The sequence below is a fragment of the Lactuca serriola genome, chromosome 5, assembly GCF_051521515.1.
Source record: "Lactuca serriola cultivar US96UC23 chromosome 5, Lser_US96UC23_V15, whole genome shotgun sequence".
Classification (NCBI taxonomy): domain Eukaryota; kingdom Viridiplantae; phylum Streptophyta; class Magnoliopsida; order Asterales; family Asteraceae; genus Lactuca; species Lactuca serriola.
The window spans coordinates 213,891,827-213,900,880 of NC_136412.1; the positions used below are offsets into that span (position 1 = coordinate 213,891,827).

Here is a 9,054-nt window from a genome sequence, read left to right on the forward strand (position 1 = left end):
CATTCATTTTTTGGCATATAAATTTGGTTTTTTGAAATGCTCACAAATTGTTTGTTGAAATGTCTTTATTTTTTGTTATTTGGCTATAATAGTAGTTGATGATAATTGTGATAATATATAATCGAGATAATTACTCTTTGGTTTTAGTGTTTTTTTCTTTTATATCAATAAATATTTGAATGAGTATATATATGATAGCATGGCTTTTTTTTATGCTTTGGCAATTTTGAGCTGTAATAAGATGCACATTGATTTGAGATTCATACTTTATCACCAAATGGTTATGCATACGATGCTAAAAGAATACATATTTTACCTATTTATTGAAATAAGTGCTAAAGTTGGAAGCTACAAGATTTGATTAGGAAATTTTATTACAAACTTTTTTGGTTGTTAAAAATTAAATTTTATCTTTATTACAGGTCTACAAACTTGAGTTCAACCCTGTTTGAATGAATCTGGTGGTTGGTCTTGTTAGATCAAGGTTCCATATGTATGTGTAAAAGGTTTGAAACAAAATATTAGAAGGAACCTTACTCTCCATATAATATGGGAAATGCACTTTATCATTTGTATGTTTGGAATAATATTTTTTTGAAACTTACCCAATTTTAACAGTTTTAATAAACATAATAATATATTATTGTTTAAAAATGTAATATATATTTAATTAGTTACATTTATATAATCTTTTTTCTAATTAACCTGTGTAACATTAGTATATAATATATTAAATGATGTTTCTTGATTAATTTCACAAAATAAGTTGAAATATATAGTTGTTTTAATGAATGTGATGGCAAAGGTTCCCTTAATAACCAAGCTAAAAACCAAAATTATTAACATAATTTAAAAGTAGAAGCAAGTACACCGAGGGTCCAAAAATGAATTTAAGTCTAGAGTAATATTAGAAGGAAATAATTTTAAAAATGGTGATCTTTTATAAAAGACATCCGGTACATACCTTTAAAAGCAAGCACTAACTTTTTATTATTTTGCAATGTACCATCAAAGTAAATTGTTATTTCAAATAAAATAGGAAGAATAATTTAACAAATAAATTAAAACAATCAACAAAAAAGTAAAGAAACATTCACACAAGCACAAAAACAAACAAAAGCTAAGTTGCACACTATATAATAAACATTTGATAAATTAAGCTCAAGCGGAATTGAAATGACTTTGATAATCCCAAACCCAATTTTGGAGGAAACCAAAAACAACAAATTCCATCAAAAACGGGAAATTACTTCCACATAGTCACGATTTATTGCCCCTACCAATTTTCAGATTTAGACTAGTAGTTTCAGAAAAAGAAAAAACAAGTTACCTCATACCATCTTTTACTTGTGTCGATAGTGAGCCAAAACCCTAACAAGCATACCAACCCCTAAAAGAACAACCGCAGCAGCAGCACCATAAACCACAAAATCAACGCCCTGATGATCATCCTGCACCTCACCATCATCTTGCGTTGCACCAAACAGTTCTGCAAGATACCCTTCGGATTGGCGTCCACAAAGATACCGGTATCTTAGCCAATAAACCACAAGACGGATGTCTGCAGATCCGAAGTTCTGATCAAGTATCTCAGAAAACATACGGGCCATTTCATCAAAAAAGCTAGTGCGAAACTCGTTAACGTCTTCATTAGTGGCTATTTTTTCATTATAAACAGCCTCAACAAGTAAGTACTCAACGAGAGGCGTGTCATCAATCATGTTTTCAATCTTGAGCAGTAGTGGAGTTGGATACATAGTATAAACCTACACATCAACAGCCAAATTGAGAGAAAGAGAGAGTTAGAAACTTTGGCGAGATAAACTGATAAACTGATAACAATGCAGAGAAACCTGAAGAGAGTTATGTGTGGAGAAGGGTCATTTGGGAGGGAGAGAGGGAAACCAGAAATGAGGGATTTGCAAAATGCTCAAGTCACCTTATGGACGTGACTAGTCGAATTTTACTAATATTTTTAACATTTCAGATCCGCCAGTAACAAAGTGGAGGGGATTTTAATAAAAGTCAAAGTAAAAAAATAAAAATAATGTAATAATCTTAAGGGTGAATTTATGATTGTCTTAAAATCATTTTCCTTTTTTCGTTAAAAATAACTATTTTTTATATTAATATTTATAATTATATAATTTCAGTTTTTTTTCTCAGTACAAGTTCACGAACGTAATTGATTGTGTAATACGGCATAAATTATTGCACATATTTTATATTTTATTTATTTATATTATAATATTTAAAAAATCCTATGATAAAAAAAAGGAAATTACTAATCTATCTTAAAACACTAATTATCTATTCATAAATAACCAAAAAAACACATTAGCCAAAAATAGCCAACGAAATAGTAGATTGGCCAGTGTTGACTACCGTCAACGCAAGTTGACTACGGTCAACGGCTGAAAACTACTTTTTTATAGCAATGAACTACTGTTTCCTGACTCGTCTATTCTTTCGTAGCCCATTGACCTATAGTATATAATGTATACTTTTTCAGATTAGGTTACTTTTGAGTATTGTTTTCTTGATTTGCATATTTTTTCTCTCAGTGGAGCACCCAAAGAACAACTATATACGTCAATTTTTTTATCAAAATTTTACCGTATTCTTGGTTAAGAGTAGTTTTTGTATATGAGGATAACTTATATATATATATATATATATATATATATATATATATATATATATATATATATATATATATATATATATATATATATATATATATATATATATATATATTAAAACCGTAGGCTTCATATGAAACTTACGATGTACAAGTCAACAATGCACAGATTATACAATGTAGACTTGTACACCGTAGGTTCCCTTAAACCTACAACTTTTTTTTTAAATTTTTTTTCCTTTTTTTAAAAAAAAATGGTTATAACCAATAAATATTGTTGATTCCGTTTTTTTTTTTTTTGAAAAAAAATGAAACCGTAAGTTTTTTGGAAACATATAGTGTACAATCATTTAATGCATATTTTGTGCATTAAATGGTTGTACACCGTAGGTTTTACAGTTTTTAATTTTTTTTGTTTTTGTTTTTTTCAAAAAGAAATGTTTCTACGACAAAAACAATCCCATAGATTTATCTTAAAACCATAGGTTACGGTTTAGGAAATTGTAGCTTGTAGAGAGAATATCGTAGGTTTAAAAAAAACCTACTCTTTTATATGTTCAAAATGAGAAAGAAAAAATTATACTTAACCCGAAACAGTAGACGATTTAGCGAAACAATAGCCCACTATAATTACCTACGGTTTCGTAGGCTATTTTGGAACAATTTCTAATTTTTGGCTAAAAATTGTTAATTACTTTTTTAAGTAGACTAGATTAGTAACTACCCATCAAAAATAGAGTTGTTATAAACTATCATAATTGTTCTCTTTATTTATCTTTTGATTAGTTTAATATTGATATTTTGTTTTTATTTTCTATATTGATTAAGGTCTTATTACTATTCAATTATTTCTTAGGTGTAGGTAGTCGTTTTGGTCTCACCTAGTTGATTAATCTCTATATTGACAGATATTAGAGTACATATCGAATGTATCTAGTCTTTTCTCTTTTATTATTAAAAACATAATAATAACACAATTACAACTATTTTTGACCAAACACAGCTATAATAAATAAAGTTATAATTTTTATTTAACACTATTTTATCAAACACTGTCATATTTTAATTTTATTAGAAATACGTTAAAATTGACAATAAAATATGTAATATTAATAATGTATAAAATTAATTTAAATAATTATTAGAGATATCAACTAAACGAATATTACAACTAGTATGTGGTGCATTCGGTGTAATGCATTCAGTAGAACAATATACATTATTTCTCATCCAGCAGAATGCTCTGATCTGTAGTGACGTCAAAGTGACAAAACTGTAGATATTGGATGTGATCCATGTAAATCAATTTTCACATAATGGTCATTGTGACGTAACCAATAACAATAGATATATGATGTGGTTTGGCTTGTGGACCATGCTAAAGAGGAAAACAAGTCGACGAACCTTGCTTGTCTAAAAAATAGACGATTACATCATATGTGTTAGCAATGAGGAAAACAATATCCGACATAATCATCCGATATTGATTTTGCGCGAAACCCAACTCAGTGAAACTCGACGAGTGATGTATGTTGTTTATATAATCCTACAAAATTATTGCATAAAATCCACAGTTTGTTAATAACTCGTATGATTCTGAGTGGATTTTAGGCCAACAATTTTGATTATAGTCGAGAGAGAGAGAGAGAGAGAGAGAGAGAGAGAGAGAGAGAGAGAGAGAGAGAGAGAGAGAGAGAGAGAGAGCGCTACCGCCTGAAATACACAATTTCCATCTCTAAAATTTATACAAATTAATTATGATATTAGAAACTTATATCCAACAAATATATAAATCCACCACCTCTTCTCTTCTCCGCCACCGCCACTGTCACCATTTCCACCGCCTCCGCTATCCCTGCTACCACCTCCGCCACCACTGCCACCATCACACCCGCCACCACTACCACTACTAGGGATGAGCATATGGACCGGGGAACCGTCCGGAACCGGTACCGGAATCGGAACCGGCATCGGAACCGGAACCTGATGGAACCGGTCGGGCCGGGACCGGACGTTATTTTTGTGGAATTTTGAAACCGGGAACCGGTAGGAACCGAAACCGATATAACCGGAACCGGTAGAACCGACAAAAACCGGTAGAACTGGCAAAAACCGGAACCGTATGATGCTATTTTTCGAGGACCGGTTCCAACATTTGAAGACACGACAAGAACCGATAGGAACCGGGAACCGGTAGAACCGCCGGGCCGGTTCGGTTCTTGATTTTGGCCGAAGCCGGTTCCCGGTTCTTGTCCGGTTCCGGCCGGTTCGGTCCTTTTGCTCATCCCTAACCACTATTGCCACCACCACCACTACCCCTGTCACCGCCAATCTGCCACCATGTAACACTTGTGTTCCGGTATGGTTTAGTTTCTATTCTTTTGGGCTAAAGATGAAGTTTTTCGGAAAAACTCTGCGTCACGACGTGAAGCAAGGATGCCCACGACATGACGATGAATAAATGGCACACACATTTTTAGCCGCTACGACGCGACCAAGGAAAGCCACAACATGATGATTTTTGAGATGTTGGTTGTGATCGGTGTGGCGTTGCGCGAGGTTTTGGTCAACATCCTGATTAAAGTGTGTCTCCTCACTGTACCTGTGGGTAGAAGGCACCAATATCGACCCACTAGGATATGTTGTGCTAGTTGTCTTTGTAACTCTTGCATGGTTTGTCGGGCTAGACACATTGTATGACTGGCTAGGTCTACTATATGTTATGTAGGTTCCTAGCTGTCTTTGTGGCTCTTGTTTGTATGTCGGGCTGGACTCATTGGTTTGTCAGGGTTGGGCCCGATATGCGGGCTAAGCCAATGATATGTATGATATGTGGTATTTCGAGGAACTCACTAAGCTTTGTGCTTACCGTTTATATTTATGGTTTCAGGTATCTCTCGTTCAAAGGGGAAAGGCCCAACGTGATCGCAGCGCTTCCACCCATGTTTCCGCAACTTGATGATTTTGGTATTATACGTTGATAACTGTTTTATTATGACATACTGTTGAACGTTTGAAAAAAAAAAGCTAATTGGCGTTTCTGATTAAACTAAAAATGATTAATCGGCCCTGGTCAATATCGGTCAAAGCCGGTCCAAATCGGACTAAATCGGACCGATTCGAACTCTAATCAGACCGAATCGGGCAAAATAAATTTATGAAACCCGCCAGCTCAAAGGAGCCAGCTCGCTAACACAATTTGGTTTGGTTTTCTAAGAGATAAAAGCTCCTTTTATAGAATAAGTTTGCCTCTAAAGAATTCTCCCACCAGCGATGTGGGATAAACTTATAATTGTTTCATATCTCCACTTTGCATCTTGTTCTTCCCTAGTTTGCATCTCGTTCTTCGGAAGGAGAATTTGAGTTCCATCACCAACCCACCCTTCTTCTCGAAGATGGAAGGTATCATGACTCGAGTGTACAAAGGAGTTAAAGGATACTGGCGGAGGAGACGCTACCATAATCTTCAATTTCCCTTTTCTTTCTTTGATCGATCGTTAAAGGATTCTGATTCAGTTGATTTTAACGAGGTGTAAATCTGGCCGAGGAGACGCTACCTCCGACGATATGTAAAAAAACCACGCTACCTCCGGCATCGTGTAAATGAACCTCGACTACTCAAATTGACGAGGTTGCTGGTGGCGGAAATCCCGTCGACACAAAACTGGTATTAATTCGTTTTTGGTCTACGAAGGTTTGTTCTTCAATCTATACTCAAGATTAGTTTCTAGGGTGTGTTTTGTTGGTAAAATCGTTTCTCTCTCGACTCAAACTGGTCATACAATGCTTAAGAGAAATTTCAGTGATATGGTTGATATGGTTGTTTGATAACTAGCATGCCAAGTGTTTGTGTAAATGCTTAAGAGAAATTTCAATTATTTTGGTCATAAAATGTTGTGATTGTCCAACAACATTCACACGAGCAGAAATTCTAGTGATTTTGGTCATACAATGCTTGGATTTGCTTTTTTAGTTGCAGCCTATGATACAAAGTACTGAATGGGGGTTACAAGGTGAATGCTGACGGAAGTGTTATAGAAAACTATTGGGAACAACTTGAACAAGAGACTAAACCAGTATATGGAAAGAGAAGAAAACCATACATGATAGAACTAGTTGGAGTTATCTGTGATGCTTATTTAGCTGTCATTAGAGGCACCCGATAATCAAACCCCCTTTTCTCATATATTAATATATATCATACAAATTACATTTCTTACATTGTTGATTCATTCATTCATCAAGATTTTTAACTTAATTAGTTATTAACAGGAGAGCAATCATGTGTAGAAGAGCTGTGAAAGTGAGGTCACCGTTAACATCACAAGAGTCTTCAAAGTTAAAGCAAAAAGGAATCAAAACGATTTATCATTTACAATGATATATTTATTAATGTTATATTCTTAGGATTAATGTTATATTTATTAATTTTTTAATAATTAATGGCCACTATTAATCCTCGTCTAGCCGATTAATCCCCTGACCCTAGTCCACCGATTAGCCTACATCTAGCGATTTCTACAACTTTGATGAATACATATGCATATAATATGTCCTGTCTTTCGGTACGTTGAAACGTTTAAAAGACAGATTCGAAATGAGTGACCATGATCCATGCCCTCATTTCAACTATTTTTACTCAATTAAACCTTGGTGTGTATGAGTGTGTGTGTGTGTGTGTATATATATATATATATATATATATATATATATATATATGATGAGAATAAAACTCAAATCGATTAGATCTTTCACAGGTAAAAGATAAAGATCAAACAAAAACAAACACAATAATATGAAGAATGCAGAATAGAATCAACGTTGTGCTTATGATTCAAATATAGTCACGCCTCAGCAGAGCTCGATGAAGAACTTCCACTGTAGAGGCGAGCTAGGGTTTACAAAAACTGAATCAGAAAAATAATAAAAGCGTTAACTACAAAGACTGCATGCATGCAACTTAAATACTAAACCCTAGAATAAAACAAGCACGGTTGGACAGGCCCAAACCGGTAAACAAAATTGGGCTAAGTACCGAGCCCATGACACAACATTTATTATTTCTTTTGAGTTGGCTTCACGGTCTTTACCACCTTGAACAGCCGAGGGTTGATTGCAAGAAGTGTCTGCCGAAATTGAATATACCATCTCAGCATATCAGTAAACATCTTCTTGTCGGCTGCTGTGTTCTGATTACACCTCTGAATAATCTCCAAAATGTGCTCCAAGAAAGCAGTTGAGAAAAGGTGTTTCTCAACAAGAGCGAACAGGCATTTCTGACCTTCGCCTCTGATGAACATCAGAGTGTTGTACCTTGAATCAATCTTCCCTTTGACCATTAAGTTAACATCGTCAGCCCTTCCAATTGGTTTTATCGTTGTTCGCTTGTGAATTGCTGAGGCGATTTCTTGGTCCATTTTTGCTACTTCGTGAATGTAGCATACAAGCATTTGCTTGATATGGTCAATGATCGGCTGATACTCCTAAGGATTTGACATTAAGATGTTGTTGAGGAGTATCCAGTCGTGGGGATTGAGGTTCGGTAGATCAGCAAGAGTGAAGTTGTGAACCGAGCCTTCAGATCCTCGAGTCACTTTGAATTTCACATTAACAAACTTCCCTGTTGCATAGGGCTTTAGTACCTTGACAGTTGTGATTTTCTGTGAACTCTAGTTCAAGTACTGAGGCTTAGCAAACTCCAGATAGAATTTCAATAGATCCCGATCCACCTTCGGGTCTGGAGATGGAATTGCAACAATTGAGTTAAAGCAGTGAAAGATGAATGCCTTTCGCGTGATCGGCATATTGAACTGTGCATCCTTGGAGTTTTCAAGCCCGAATGACATCACATGCTCAAGCCAAAGTGTACTTGGTTCATCGATAGCACACCTTTGGAGAGAATCAAGAGTCCACTCAGGAAAAATAGACTTTTTCTTTTCCAGGAGCTCTTTTTCCTTTTGCTTCTGCTCCAGCTCAGCCGTGTGTTGTAGGAATGAGCATATGGACCGGGGAACCGGCCGGAACCGGTACCGGAACCGGAACCCGATGGAACCGGTCGGGCCGGGACCGGGACGTTATTTTTGTGGATTTTTGGAACCGGGAACCGGTAGGAACCGGAACCGGTAGAACCGGCAAAAACCGGAACCGTATGATGCTATTTTTCAAGGAGCAGTTCCAAAATTTGAAGACACGACAAGAACCGGTAGGAACCGGGAACCGGTAGAACCGCTGGGCCGGTTCGGTTCTTGATTTTGGCCGAAGCCGGTTCCCCGGTCCGATCCGGTTCCGGCCGGTTCGGTCCTTTTTCTCATCCCTAGTGTGTTGCTTAGTCTTTTCTTCAAGCTCTTTATCAGTAGATTTTGTTTTCTGAAAAGGCTTTTCAGGATCTTTTTCAAAAGCATCTTCTTCATTAT

The 9,054-nt window shown here is 35.7% G+C and overlaps 1 long non-coding RNA gene across 1 annotated transcript; it reads right to left on the minus strand.

The window, feature by feature from the left end:
* Nucleotides 1-1,137: 1,137 nt before the first annotated feature.
* LOC145051426 (uncharacterized) lies at nucleotides 1,138-1,971 on the minus strand. The gene is made up of 2 exons (XR_013683618.1): nucleotides 1,854-1,971; nucleotides 1,138-1,766 (listed from the first exon to the last, which is right to left on the minus strand). It is a non-coding gene; the product is annotated as an uncharacterized LOC145051426 (long non-coding RNA).
* Between the last annotated feature and the right edge of the window lie 7,083 nt (nucleotides 1,972-9,054).